Genomic DNA, 16,288 nt, shown 5'->3' with positions numbered 1-16,288 from the left:
AGCACCAATTTCCGGAAGGGTTTAAACCCGTGAACATCGAGCAATACGACGGAACGACGGATCCTACCGTATGGATTGAGTATTTTCTTCTCCACATTCACATGGCTCGCGGAGATGACTGCCACGCCATTAAATACCTCCCACTAAAGCTGAAGGGACCAGCACGACATTGGTTGACTAGCCTCCAAGAGAACTCCATTGGGAGTTGGGAAGATTTAGAAGATGCTTTTTGGGCCAACTTTAAGGCACTTATGTCCGGCCACCGGATGCTGATGACCTAAGTCATATAGTCCAGCAATCCAGAGAGTCAGCTCGCAAACTCTAGAACCGGTTCCTAATTAAAAAGAACCAAATTGTTGTCTGTCCAAACGCCGAAGCCTTAGCGGCCTTCAAACACAGCATCCTTGACAAATGGCTCGCCCGACACCTCGGGCAGGAAATACCGAAGACCATGGCAGTTCTTACTGCACTTATGGCCTGCTTCTGTGCGGGCGAAGATAGCTGGTTGGCTCGTAGAAGCAATATTCCAGCGAACCTGACAGTTCTGAGGCCAGGGATGGCAATGGTAGACTATGACGCAACAAAAACAAGCGTCAAAACAATAACGAAGAAACGGATGATTGATAACCCACAAGTATAGGGCATCGCAACAGTTTTCGGGGGTAGAGTATTCAACCCAAATTTATTGATTTGACACAAGGGGATCAAAAGAATATTCTCAAGTATTAGGATTTGAGTTGTCAATTCAACCACACCTGAAAGACTTAATATCTGCGGTAAAGTATTTAGTAGCAAAGTAGTATGGAGGTAACGGTAACGGTGGCGAAAGTAACAGTAGCAGTTTTGTAGTAATCGTAAAAGTGGCAACGGAAACGTAACTTAGCAAAGATCAATATGAAACGAGCTCATAGGGAATGGATCAATGATGGATAATTATGTCGGATCACATTCATCATGCAACGTTATAATGTAGGGTGACACAGTACTAGCTCCAATTCATCAATGTAATGTAGGCATGTATCCCGAATATAGTCATACATGCTTATGGAAAAGAACTTGCATGACATCTTTTGTCCTACCCTCCCGTGGTAGCGGGGTCCTGTTGTAAATTAAGAGATATTAAGGCATCCTTTTAATAGAGTACCAGATCAAAGCATTAACACTTAGTGAATACATGAACTCCTCAAACTACGGTCATCACCGGGAAGTGTCCCTACTATTGTCACTCCGGTTTGCCGGATCATAACATGTAGTAGGTGACTATAACTTGCAAGATAGGATTAAGAACACACATATATTCATGAAAACATAATAGGTTCATATCTAAAATCATGGCACTTGGGCCCTAGTGACAAGCATTAGGTATAGCAAAGTCATAGCAACATCAATCTTAGAACATAATGGATACTAGGGATCAAACCCTAACAAAACTAACTCGATTACATGGTAAATCTCATCCAACCCTTCACCGTCCAACAAGCCTATGATGGGATTACTCACGCACGGCGGTGAGCGTCATGAAATTGGTGATGGAGGATGGTTGATGATGATGATGGTGATAGATTCCCCTCTCTAGAACCCCAAACGGACTCCAGATCTGCCCTTCCGAGGAAGAACAGGGCTTGGCGGCGGATCCATATCGTAAAACGTGATGAATCCTTCTCTCTGATTTTTTCTCCTTGAATGTGAATATATGGAGTTGGAGTTGAGGTCGGTGGAGGTCCAGGGGGCCCACAAGATAGGGGAGGCGCCCAGGGGGGTAGGGCATGCCCCCACCCTTTTGGCTAGGGTGTGGGCCCCCTTTGGCTGATTCTTTTTCCAATATTTTTTATTTATTCCAAAAGTTATCTCCATGAAGTTTCAGGTCATTCTGAGAACTTTTATTTCTGCACAAAAATAACACCATGCAAGTTCTGCTGAAAACAGCGCCAGTCCGGGTTAGTTCCATTCAAATCATGCAATTTAGAGTCCAAAACAAGGGCAAAAGAGTTTGGAAAAGTATTTACGACGGATACGATCAACTCCCCCAAGCTTAACCCATTACTTGTCCTCAAGCAATTTAGTTGTCAAACTGAAAGTGATAAAGAAAAACGTTTACAAACTCTGTTCGATCTTGTTGTTCCAAATATGTAAAGCTAGCATTCAAGTTTTCAGCAAAGATCATGAACTAACCATATTCACAATAACATTTAGGTCACACATTTACTCATATTAATGGCATAATCAACTAGCGAGTAATAATAATAAATCTCGGATAACAACACTTTCTCAAAACAATAATTATATGATATAACAAGATGGTATCTCGCTAGCCCTTTCTGAGACCGCAAAACATAAATGCAGAGCACCCCTGAAGATCAAGGACTGACTAGACATTGTAATTCATGGCAAAAGAGATCCAGTCACAGTCACACTCAATATCAATTAATAACAATGCATACAAATGACAGTGGTGCTCTCTAACTGGTAATTTTTATAAGATGATGACTCAATATAAAAGTAAATAGATAGTCCCTTCACAGAGATAAGCAGGGATTTATAGAGGTGCGAGAGCTCGAGTTTTGAAATAGAGATAAATAATATTTTGAGCGGCATACTTTCATTGTCAACATAACAACCAAGAGATCTCGATATCTTCCATGCTACATACATTATAGGAGGTTCCCAAATAGAATGGTAAAGTTTATATCCCCCACCACCAACAAGCACATTCCACGGCTGGTCCAAAACAACGGTTACCGTCCAACTAACAACAATCCTGGGGTGGGGGGGGGGTTATTGCAATTATTTTGATTTGATTTGAGCATGGGACTGGGCATCCCAATTACCAGCCATTTTCTCGTGAATGGTGAGCGGAGTCCGCTCATCATGAGAACGACCCACCTAGCATGGAAGATATAGACAACCCTAGTTGCTACATGAGCGATTTGATCATACAAAACAGAATTTCATTTGAAGGTTTAGAGTTTGGCACATGCAAATTTACTTGGAACGGCAGGTAAATAGCGCATATAGGTAGTTATGGTGGACTCATATAGAACAACTTTGGGGTTTATGGAAGTGGATGCACAAGCAGTATTCCCGCTTAGTACAGGTGAAGGCTAGAAAGTGACTCAGAAGCGACCAACTAGAGAGCGACACAGCCATAAACATGCATTAAGATTAACCAACAATGAGTGGAAGCATAAGTAGGATATAAATCACCATGAACATAAATATCATGGAGGCTATGTTGATTTTGTTTCAACTACATGCGTGAACATGTGCCAAGTCAAGTCACTCGAATCATTCAAAGGAGGATACCATCCTCTCATACTATACCACAACCATTTTAATATCATGTTGGCACGCAAGGTAAACCATTATAAACTCCTAGCCAATTAAGAATGGCATGAATAACTATAATCTCTTATTGTCATTACAAACATGTTTCATTCATAATAGGCTGAATCAGGAATGATGAACTAATCATATTTACAAAAATAAGATAGGTCGAGTTCATACCAGCTTTTCCTCATCTCAATCATTTGATTATATATCGTCACTATTGCCTTTCACTTGCACGACCGAACAATGTGGATAATAATAATAGTGGACGTGCAATGGACTAAGCTGGAATATGCAAACATTTATTCAATAAGAGAAGATAAGGTAATATGGGCTCTTTGTTAGATCAACAATAATGCACATAAGAGCCACTCATCATTTTCATCGTGGTCTTCTCGTCTCGACCGCCACAGAAAAGAAAAGAATTTCAAAGGAACACACTAAAATATTTTCGGAGTTTTTGTTTTTCTGCAGGAAGTAAAATAAGAATGAGAAAAATTGTTTACACGGGAAAGCTCCCAACAAGAAAAAGAAGAACGAGAAATCTTTTTGGGTTTTCTTTAATAGTACTACTACGCAAGCATGGAAAGTAAACTAGCTAGAAGCTACAACTATTTTTTTTGGATTTTCTCAAAGTTTTTCAAACACACAAGAAGAAAGGAAGAAAAGAAAATAAGCTAGCACGGATAAATACAATGAAAAAGTATGAACACCGACAACTAGAATGACTGTGTGAACATGAATGTAATGTCGGTGAGAAATACGTACTCCTCCAAGCTAAGGCTTTTGGCCTAAGTTAGTCTAGGGCCACCACTGGCCCGGATGATATCCGACATCATAGTTGGGGTCGTACTGTGCTGCGGCAGCTGCCGCCTCACGATCTGCTTCTTGAAGGCGAGCAGCCTCCGCTGTTCTCATACTCGTTTGCCTCCTTGCTAGTTATAAAGTTTCTCCCATTTACCTGAAAATTAAAGAAGGCACGAGTAGGAAGGGTAATACGGACAGCACACCGTCTGTCAAAGATTAGTCAGTACTGGAGGGACTGGTCGTTCCTCTAAAGAAACTAGTATCGAACCAAAGTATTATAATCTAGAAAAGCAGGTGGCAACTAAATGTCATTTTCTCTTATGGATACACCAATATAATCAGCTAAACAAGTTGCATAAATCCCACCAAATAAATCTCCATCTTTAACATTAAGATGTAAACTCCTCGCAATAATGGCCCCCAAGTAATATCGCTTATCACCTAATACCGCACTCTTGAGGACACTAAGATTTTGGATGCAAAGGTGGCTATGCTCATGTTTACCATTAATGCATCTACCAATAAAGAGAGCAAAATAATGTATGGCAGGAAAATGATTGCTCCCTATGGTAGCTTGTGTGATATTTCTAGTTTCTCCCATAGTGATGCTAGCAAGGGAATCATTATATTCAGATTTGTGAGGTTCACTAAGAATGCCCCACTGAGAGATTTTGCAGGCAGTACTAAAATCTTCAAGGTCCATGGTATATGATTTATCATAAAGATCAAATAAAACAGTATGGGTATTGCGCTTAGATGAAAACTCAAACCTCCGCACAAAGGAATCGGTGAGGTAATAGTATTGTCGGCACTTATCAGATATGAATTCCTCAAGATCAGCATTACGTACATACACATCAAATTCATCCTTGAAGCCTACATGGACCATAAATTCATCCGACGGCCATTCACAAGGCCGCACTTGAGCTTCCCTTGGTGTTTCAAGGTCCGGCTCGTGTATGGCGAGCCTTAGTGCTTGCTTCCTTGAAGAACCACCTTGGTACATTCTCCTAGACATTTTTCTTCCTCTGAAATTTTATGAAATTTTTAGTGACTCAAAATAAAAGTGAACCAAACTCAACAAGATTAATAGCAACTACTCCCACAAGTGTCTAGAGGCTAAATTATGCATCTCCACTACTTTGGACCATATAAATTTACATGCAAGCTCAAGAATAGGGTCATCTCAGCAGCAAAAATTTGCAATAAATAAAGCACTAGAACAAAAACTAATTGCACCATTGGAGGACTCACATACCAAAGAACAATCCCCAAAGCAGTTTTGTGAATGGAGCTTTGAGCAAGCAGATAAAAAATTGCAGCAAAATGAGTAAGAACACGAGTTTGAGCTACGAGGTGATTTTTTCTGGAGGAACACAAAGTGGATGGGTGCTGGAATAAGTTGTGGGGGGCACGTGGGGACCACAATATAGGGGGGCGCGCCCTCCACCCTTGTGGCCAGCTGGTGCATCCCCCTGGTGTGTTTTCAGTGCTAGAAATTCTCAAATATTCTATAAAAATCATGCTAATTTTTCTGGGCATTTGGAGAACTTTTATTCCCCTGTGTCGTCATCATAAGGCTTGATGGTCCTTCAATCATCCATAACAATGCAGTCCAGGGTGAGATCTTTCTCCCCGGACAGATCTTCATATTCGGTGGCTTTGCACTGCGGGCCAACTCGCTTGGCCATCTGGAGCAGATCGACAGCTACGCCCCTGTCCATCAGGTCAGGTTTGGAAGCTTGAACTACACCGTCCGTGGAGGCTTGATCTTCGACGGATTCAAGCGCATGACAGCCGCACCCTGCCGCCGCGATGAATATGACCTAAATCTGTCATCGGACCGAGCTCAGGAGATAGCGCCTGTAACCGCTCTGGCCCTAGATCCAGAGTAGATCGCGCCATACGAGGATAGGAGGCTCAACCCCGCCACAAAAACCACAGACTCAACAATGCTAGAGCCGAACACAAATCTGACCTCCAACGAGGCCTGTGTCATCGGAACCTCGGACTCGTCTCCGGCCATAGGCTCCGAACTGCGTGTATCGGTACCCATCGAATCTAACTGGGCGCCAATCTTGGAGTTCAGCTCCGCGGACATCTTCCAACACTCACCCTTAGGTGATGTGTTAAACTCATTGAAATCCATCTCCTTGTCAGGAGATTCTTGGCCGAACTATGTCCGGCTTGAGTGGGAAGCGGACGGCGAAGAATTTTGTGTCCCACCCACCACCCACTTTATAGCCACTGTCGAGGACTTAACCGACGTACTTGACTACGACTCCGAAGACATCGACGGTATGGATGACGATGCCGGAGAAGATCAGGAACCACTGCCTACAGGGTGTTGGACAGCCACTTCCTAGTACGACATATACATGGTGGATACACCCAAAGTAAACAACGGCAAAAACAAAAACCCAGTCGAGGATAAACCTCCTGAGACACAACCAAAGCATCGATGTCAGTGGCGTCGCCCTAAGCCACACCGTAGTAAAAACAGCAACATTGTTACAGGCGATGATGACAATCCGAACCAAGACGAAGACCCCGCAGACCCATCGTTGGAGCAGGGCATGCAAGAAGACGACAAACACAGTCCGGAGATGATGTCCGACCACAGCGATGCCGAAGACAGCAATTACCAACCTGTCTCTAAAGAGGAGATCAGCCTGGGAAACCACGAATTTGTCATCCCAGAAGAACCATTAGAACAAAAACGCCTCCACCAACGGCTTATCACTACGACAAGGAGCCTGAAGTAGCAGAAGCAACGGCTTAAAGCCGCACATGATACACTCAACGACAGATGGAACGAAGTGCTAGACGCTGAGGAAAAATACGGTGATAATTGCCAAACAAAGAGCTATCCTAAACGTAAGCTGCTGCCCGAATTCGACGATGAGGCTATCGTGCCTATACTGCCGAAGAATAATACGACCGTCTGGGCGGACCGACCACCTCACGGTCGCCACAAAGCGGCTAGCAATGCCTCACACAATCTCGCGCCCCCTCCCCGCAAAGGGAGGAAGGCTGCGGACCAGGATCAGAAACACGATCTACGTGAGGACCTGGACAAAAAAGCTAGCAAAACCAGGTCCATCTTAGGATCTAGGGAACGTGCTCCTACACGGGATCACGATTATCAAACAAAATACGCCAGCCATTTACCTGCTCGGAACCAATACCGCACATCGCAACCGTTGGAACCAACCCACGACACAACCAGATACAGGGGTGCCACACACCCCCTGTGCTTCACCGATGAGGTACTGGAACACGACTTTCCAGAGGGGTTCAAACCCGTAAACATCGAAGCGTATGATGGGATGTAAGAGCCTGGATTTTGGCCCTTTTCTTTTTCTTTTGATTTATTTGGTTTTTGCTCTGTTTTTCTTCTTGGAGTGGTCCTGTGGCCTTGCCACCTGGGAAATCATCCTCATTCCCCCTTCCAAGTGGCTTATCATTCTCAAAACCTTGCCAAGATCATGTCACTTCACTCCTAGACCAAACCCTAAAATTCTTTTCTAGGGAAAATTCCTTTTTCATTAAAGGAATAACCCTATCTGCCCTAGGTTGTGAAGCAACCTATATTTCTGTCCATCCAAAAATCTCCAATTAATTCTCATAATTGCTTTGGGTCATATATAGCTCAAATATGCCCAAACATTTCCTTGGCCATTTCAAAAATAATTCCCCAATAATTATTCTTCATTTCTATCCAGTGTGGTTTTCTGTGAAGGAAGTGCCACCTATCTTTTCTTGATTGCTCACAAACTCCTTGGGCATGCTTATATGTCCAAATAATAACCTCATGCATAAGTTCAACTTGATTTGCCTAGCCAATCTTCCTCAACAATTTTTCAAAGTTTCTGTCAAACAGAAGCCATTGTGAAGGAAGTACTAGCTAGGAATATCCAAATGAGTTGTAATTTTGCACACTACTTAATGTGCTCATATTATCCCCCTCTACCCATTTGCAGCCCCATCCAATCATCTATGTGAGCACAGGAGCAAATCTTTGATAATGGCAATATTTTCAGGTTGTGAAGCAAGTGTATTTTATATTGCTTCAAAAATTCTGATAAATTACCAGATCATGCTCCTACCCATAAAACATATCTCCACCCAATTTGGCATCATTTCATTGAGCCATTTGATCACCAAAATTATTCCAAGTTTCTGGACAGAATTGATGTTTGTGAAGCAAGTGCCATTTTGGCTTGTCAATTTGCATGAGCTTTTTACAACATCTTTATATGTCCATATAATGAGGATTTGCCAAGTTGCATCCCATTCCATAACTCCAGGTGAGTGCATCATCCAAATCTTGATTTTGAACTAATTTTGGGGTTACACAACAACTATATTATTTTGTGGCCCATTTTGCTCCAAAATCTCCAGGATCATAGTCCTTCCTAGCCTAAACACCCCAGACATAACATTTGACCCATAGCATCTCTCTGTTGATCACACTTAGTTGATCAAGTTTACTGCAGTAAACTTTAGAGGTTTCTTACCATTTAACGAGAGCGCTTTTAACCAAACTACCACCGCAGTTGTGACCTACCCAGGAAGGACTAACCCCAAGACATTGTTTGGCATCGTTTGTGGCACTGTGTGCACCAGTGCGCGCGGTGACCACCTCCCTGGCATGCCATGGACGCGAGCTGAATGGATTCTTGCTCGGGCCCCTCCCCCTCTCGCCGTCTTCTCGCTCATGAGCGTGTCCACCAGCTGGCCCGCGTCGTCGCCGTCCCCCTGGACTCATCTCCCCCTCCAGAAGCCTCCCCGTCGCCGCTCGCCCACGGGAGCACTGTGGCCGACAGCGCATTAATGGCGCCCGGCCTCTTCCTCTGCCCTTCCATTGGCTCCTGCTGCCCCGTGCACTCTGTAGCTTGTCCGCGTTCTCCCTCGTCGCGTTCCCGCGCCTCCCCGTGATCGCTGCCATAGCCAGGGACTCGGCCGGACGTGCCCGGCGGCACCCGAGCCCGTGCCTCTCGCTCCAGCTATTTATAGCCCCTCCCCTGGCCTCCCGAGCATCACCGCGACCTCTACCCACTCCCCCACGACTCCCTGCCCACTAGCCCGAGCTCCAGAAGCTCTCCTCAACCCCCATAGCCGCCACCTCAGCTCGGCTAAATTAGCCCGAAGCCGAGCCTCCCCCTCCTCTTCTCCACCACCAGCGACCTCCATCACCACCTCGGAGCCACCCTAACACCTCATCCCCTCCTCCGGTGGCCTCTAGCCGCAACCCATCACCGCCCGGAGCCGCCGTCCACTGCAGCCGCAACCTTGCTCGACGCCGTCCTCCCCGTGGTGTGTAGACGCTCCAGGCGGGTGCGGCTCATCTCCCTAAGCACGTCGATATGCTGCACGGCTCGGGGGATGGCTGAAGTCGGCCAGGCAAGCGCCGGTGCCGGAGGCCTCTCTCTGGACCGCGGGCGAGGTCGGGGAGAAGATGAAGGCGATGACCTCTCCCCTCTAGCTGGCTGTGGACCCTGCGGGCCCCAGGCGTGAGCGACCCAGAGGCCGGCCCCGCCCCGCCGATGTGGATATGTGGACACGGCTTTTGCCGTCTATGCTTTCATCCACCGAAAGCATATTTCCTCGAGTGTGCGTTCCGTTTTTCCTATTAAGGGCCTGTTTGTGATGATTTCTTTACAGATAGGTCCCTGGCAGAAAAACAACTATAACTCCGCAATCGTAACTCCGTTTGAGGTGAATCGAAAGCCCAGTTCTTCATTTTGTCGAGCCCATTCTGATGGAACCACTTTCACCATGTTTTGACATTCTAAAAATGACCATTTTGCCCCTGCCCTTAATCACCCCCCTTCGAGAGAGTACGATTTTCGGTGATTCGTTCCGCAAGTTTCTCACACTTTCTCCCGGTGATTTCTTCCACCCCAGGCAAGCCACACCCTCCATTTGCATCACTGTAATGTAGTGACATGGTTTAATCTATTTGAACTTGTTTAAAATATTGCTTTAGCTACATGACTCTGTGCATGGCATTTTCTCAGAGTATTATTTTGATCTTGCTGCTGCCATGCTATTGTTTGGATTACTAGGAGTTATGAGTATCATGATGCCTTTGGATTATTAGTGGCTTATATTATGATTGTTTTCATGATGATATCTGTTAGTATATTTTGGAGTATTACCTTGGATGTCGGCTTATTAGTGGTTCGTATGATTATTTTCATGATGCTAGTTGATGTTCTGTTGATTGGAGTATTAGTGGTTGATATTATGATTGTTTCATGATGATATTTGTTAGTATATTTCAGAGTATTACTTTGGATGTCATGCTACCTTTGGATTATTAGTGGTTAGTATGATTATTTTCATGATGCTAGTTGATGTTCTGTTGCTTGGAGCATTATTTTCGGAGATGATGTTTACATGTGGATCTTAGCTGAATAGCTTTATTCTTGTTATTGGAGTAGTAGGATTATGGTTTTCGGATTCATCATGACAGTAGTGTTGTGCTACCCTTGGAGTATTTTGAGATGATGATATTATGCTTGGATTATTTGTTGGATATTGCTATGACTTGGATTCTAGTTTGATAGTTGATATCGGAATATCAGTTATCACAATTATATTTTGGGGATAAATTCCGTCATCAAGTTGGTCAGGTGCCACTGAACCGGGCTTTCTCTAGTGCAACCACATTTGCCTTTATGGGAAGGCCGTAATGCGATGCTATTGCCGTGTCTCTCACCGGTGCCTCCAACGATGGAAGGTTATGGGCGCGCACTACCCTGATCAGGTAGGCGGACATAAGCCTTGTGTGCCCGTTGTTGTTGTTCTTTGCACATGTCCCCATTTGGGACGGTTTATTGTTTTGGCCACGACGGTGGGCATTGGTGTCTTTGGTAGACATGGGGCCACCCAGGACTAGCCTAGTGGGGAGTGAGTCGGAGTGGCCGGCAGAGTGTCATTGTAGTAGATCGGTTTTGTTGGAACGCTGTTGGTCCACCCGAATGGGAGTGCGAGGCCATGGGTTCTGTGGTGTGGGTAAAGTGCACTACCTCTGCAGAGTGTGTTTGTTTAAACTATCTATAGCCGCGTCCTCGGTCATGGGCATGGGTTCGTACTAGGTGACACAGTTCGATCAAGACTCACATGACATAATGACTTATAGGTGATTTATATGTGGACATTTTGAGCAGTACGGATTGGCAGGATGTTGATGATGTTGGGGACCAAGTGTTGGTCATGGTAGTGATCGCCGGAAATATCACCGTTTGAGACCAAGTGTTGGTCATGGTAGTGATCACCGGAAAGATCACCATTTGGTTTTGATCACGAGGTGATCGAGATGGTATATTGCTTGGCCAGTTAGCCAAGAGATATGGTTATGGAATTCTGAGATGGTGATTTATCAGTATTGTAATAGTTTCATATCAAGCTTAGTAGTCGCTATTGTATCATGGTAGTTGTTAATTAATTAACCTATTAATGCTATGTTGTTGTCTTGCTTGATATTTTTGGTTGTTGTGAGCTTGCAACTACATTCAATGTACTGACTTGGCGTGTCATGCCAGATTGCAGGTGATGCCGTGATTTCTTGATTGCTTGTTGTGGCTTCCGTTCGTGCGAGCTAGATCATGTCCCAGCCAGAGTCCCTGCGGAGTGTAGTTCACCACCTTCCTCGTTGTTCCACTGCTAGAAGATTTCCGCTGCTTTGAGTTGTTCCGCTGCTAGCATAGAGCAAGTGTAGTACCGCAGGCGTAGTGTCTCTATGCTGATGTGATTCATTGTAACATCAGACCCTGTATTATTATTCTTTAATAAGAGATGATTTGTTCTATATCAAGCAGTGCCCTATTCCAAAGACTTCTCCTCGATCTCTGGGCTGGAATACGGGGTGTTCTGATTTCTCTGAGCCGGGGTGCCACATGGAACGACGTACCCGACAATTTGGATAGAAGACTTTATTCTTCACATCCACATGGCCCGCAGAGATGATCTCCATGCCATCAAATATTTACCCCTCAAGCTAAAAGGACCAGCTCGGCACTGGCTAAAAAGCCTCCCCGAAAATTCTATAGGAAGCTGGGAGGAACTTGAGGATGCCTTTCGGGCCAAATTCCAAGGGACCTATGTCCGGCCCCCGGATGCAGACGATCTAAGTCACATAATCCAGAAACCCGGAGAATCAACCCGTAAGCTTTGGAACCGGTTTCTCACTAAGAAGAACCAAATCATCGACTGTCCGGATGCCGAAGCCTTAGCGGCCTTCAAACACAGTGTCCGGGACGAATGGCTAGCCAGGCACCTCGACCAGAAAAAGCCAAGGACAATGGCCGCCTTAACTACACTTATGACTCGGTTTTGCGCGGGCGAAGACATCTGGTTAGCCCATAGTAGCACCAGCGAGCCCGACACATCCAAAGTCAGGGATGGTAATGGAAAACCACGACACAACAAAAATAAACGTCGGAATAGTGAAGAAAGCCCAGACAATACAGCGGTAAACACCGGATTCCGGGGCTCCAGACCCCGTCAACGGAAGAAGCCATTTAAAGGCAACAAAGACAATTCGTCTAACCTGGATAAAATTCTAGACAAGCCCTGCTAGATTCATGGCACTCCCGACAAACCAGCTAATCACAACAACAAAGAATGTTGGGTCTTCAAGCAGGCCGGCAAACTCAACGCCAAAAACAAAGGGAAAGGACCTCAGAGCGAAGATGAGGACGAACCTCGCCAACCGAACACGAGGGGATAGAAGAAATTTCCACTGGAGATCAAAACAGTGAACATGGTCTATGTCACTCATATCCCGAAGTGGGAGTGCAAGCGCACTCCGAGATGTCTATGCCATCGAGCCCGTCGCCCCAAAGTTCAACCCATGGTCGGCCTGTCCGATCACCTTTGATCGCAGGGATCATCCGACCAGTATCCATCACGGGGGTTTGGTTGCCCTAGTGCTCGACCCAATAATCGACGGATACCACCTCACTTGAGTCCTCATGGACAGCGGCAGTAGTCTCAATATGATATATCAGGACACTGTCTGCAAGATGGGGATAGACCCGTCAAGAATCAAGCCAAGCAGCACTACCTTTAAAGGAGTTATACCGGGCGTAGAAGCTCACTACATTGGCTCTCTAACATTGGATGTTGTGTTTGGCTCTCCGGACAACTTCCGAAGCGAAGAATTAATCTTCGACATTGCTCTGTTCCGAAGCGGCTATCATGCACTACGTGGAAGAACGGCCTTCACCCGTTTTAATGCAGTCCCGCATTATGCTTACCTAAAACTCAAAATGCCTGGACCTCGTGGCGTCATCACGGTCAGTGGAAATATGGAGCGCTCTTTTCGTACAAAGGAATACACGACGGCTTTAGTAGTCGAAGCACAAAACGGCCTATTCAAGCCGAACAGCTCATCGGTCGTTAAGACACAGGCACACCTAAACGTGTCCGGCGCACACCCCAGTGCGGCAGCTTAGATAAACCTGAGCTCTATTAGCAGCTAGGCCCCCATCGACTGTCCCATATATTCAAAATTCCCTGGGTGGCTTCGGGGGCACTCTGCACACAAAAGGTTCATAGTTCGGTTTGACCCTATTCGGACCCTAGAAGTTATCCTTCACGGTTCATTACAACGGATTGGCTCTACTTACGGCCACACCAGATTCTTTTACCTGGTCTTCCTTTTTCTTTTTTTCCTTTTTCTTTACAAATGGCCATCATACTATACACTTCAAGGACACTTCACAACAGAGACAAAGGCGCAAATGTGCAACAGGGCCCCACATTAAGGTTTCTTTTTTAGATTAAGACCCTATGTCAACCTTTTTTATCTCTTGTTGTCTTATACTTTCCTGGCATGTAAAATGTCCAAGAAAGATACATGCATTATCTGTAAACATACGGCTCGCCGTCCTAAAGTGGATATTATAGAAGCAGCCCGGCTAGCATTATGTTTTGAGATTCATGCTCTCACCATCCGTGCCCTTTCCCCATGTCAGATTGCCACACGTGCCTTGATACAATGGGTTTTTCACCAAGGGTTGTATTCAGCCCAGTGTGTATTGTAAAGTCCGAACACCTATAGAGAGTGTTCGGCGTCGCGAGTTTGGCCTTATATGCATCAGCTCCGAATCATGTCTTTGGTCAATAATTCGGTTGTCTGGCTCCTCTTCTTACTACCCTAGGTTCCGCTATATCGACTAGGGTAGTAAAGGGAGAACTACTGCGATTGTGTCCCGGCTAGCCCGGATGAGCACCTCAGTAGAGAAAGCCGAAAACTGACTGTCATGATGCGGGGAGAGCTGGTCAACCACCCGATGACTCATCGGAATCTTTGCGATTCCCTCCGTGTTAAACGAAGGACCGTCCTCCTAGTCACATATGTATACGCACCATATTCGGATAACCGCAGACATACCAGGGGCTATATAGTAGCCCCACCGTCAAACTCCTATGGCTATGTGAAAGTGTTAAAGCTCTATAGTCCAATTGCCTAGTTCACCGCACTAACACCTCCTTAATGGACCAAGACGTTGGGTCAAGTGTGATCAAGTGCTTTTCCGAACACCCCCGCATTATACGCGAGGGGGCTGAAGCCGACGACTGCAAACTTTCACATTGTATGTATATAGAAACTGTCACACAGGAGGCACCAAAACTTTCCTGGCAAAAGAATAAAAATATAGCCTTAAACATATCATAACATTGTTGTTACAATTTTGATACACTCTACTCGAACATAATATTCTTCAAGCACTGACCCTCTATCAAGCGGGCACCCTCTAGAACATCTTCAAAGTAGTGTTCTGGCATGTTAAGGTCCTTGCCATCGGGTGGAGTCTGTGTTGCAACATCAGTGGCCGCCATCTTCACCCAGTATATCTTGACATGGGCAAGGGCCATCCGTGGACCTTCTATGCACGATGACCGCTTCACAGCATCGATACGCGACACTGCATTAATAAGTTGCCGCACCAAACTGAAATAACTATTCGGAATTGGTTCATGTGGCCACAGCCGGGCTATGACATCCTTCATGGCAGCGCCGGACATCATGTGGACCTCAGCCAACTGGGCCATCTGTTCATTCAACACTGGATGCTTCGGCGTGTCAAATTGCAACCCAAATAGCTTTTCCATCTCATGTGCTTCTTGCGCGTGGAAAAATTGATTCGCACCAGCAACACTCTTTGAAAGATCCATAAAGGAGTCCGGAGAACTCCACTATTGATTCAGCGCGCATACTTCGGATCGCCAAACTTAGTTTGCAATAAAAAGGGCTTTCCATCCGCGGTCTCCCCAGCTTGTCGGATTTCTTCCCGAGCTGCTCTAGGCTCAGACCGAGCTTCTTTTGCTTCTTGTAAAGCCTTGTCCAGATCGGCCGCCTTGGCTTTGTTATCTTTCTCAAAATCTTGGCATCGGCTAGTGGCATTCTTCAACTCAAGTGCCTTGGTAGATATCCTCTACTTTCATTTTGGTGGCTACCTTTTCGGCAGCCGCATTACTCATCCTCGCTTGCTCCTTGGCATAGGCAAGTTCCGCCCGAAGGGTCTCCACTACGGCGACACTATCTGCAGTAATGCATATAAAAACTTTCAGTATCACGCTCATTTCACAGTACTAGCATGTACTAAGTGCCCTAGGGACATACCTTGCGCCTCGTCGAGCCACCTTTTCATAAGCGTGAGATCATCATCCGCCACATCAACTTTCTGTTTCAGATGTGCTACCACAATAGCTTGGGCAGTCCGCACGGATGTAGCAACCTGTGTTTCAAATAATCATATCATTTCCGGGGCATCTATTTTCGATCCTCTGATCACACACCGTTGGATGTCAACCAGAGTCTCAAGGGCTACAATATATAAACATGTGCAGTTCACACTTACAATACAATTGAAATTACACTACGTACCTCGAAGCCTCTTAGTAGGCTAGAAAAGGCTTCATTCAATCCGCTTTTCACGGACCGAACTCTTTCTAACATAGTACCCATCAAGGTACGATGTTCCTCTGAGACAGAGGCATGTTACAAAATGCCCATCAATGCATCCGGTGTCCCTTGAACATCTGATATTCTGGGACACTTGTTGTTCCCCGTAGAGGCCGCACACCTCGCACTCTGGGCGGCCGAAGTATTACCTTTGGCCCCAGTCCTCACTGT

At 45.6% G+C, this 16,288-nt stretch overlaps 1 long non-coding RNA gene across 1 annotated transcript; it reads left to right on the top strand.

The window, feature by feature from the left end:
* Positions 1 to 8,900: 8,900 nt before the first annotated feature.
* LOC123072041 (uncharacterized) lies at positions 8,901 to 11,955 on the top strand. The gene is made up of 2 exons (XR_006434809.1): positions 8,901 to 9,750; positions 11,688 to 11,955. It is a non-coding gene; the product is annotated as an uncharacterized lncRNA (long non-coding RNA).
* Positions 11,956 to 16,288: the final 4,333 nt, after the last annotated feature.

Source organism: Triticum aestivum, chromosome 3B, assembly GCF_018294505.1.
Source record: "Triticum aestivum cultivar Chinese Spring chromosome 3B, IWGSC CS RefSeq v2.1, whole genome shotgun sequence".
NCBI lineage: Eukaryota > Viridiplantae > Streptophyta > Magnoliopsida > Poales > Poaceae > Triticum > Triticum aestivum.
The sequence above is the reverse complement of the archived record's forward strand: the minus strand, read 5'-3'. Positions and strand labels throughout refer to the sequence as shown.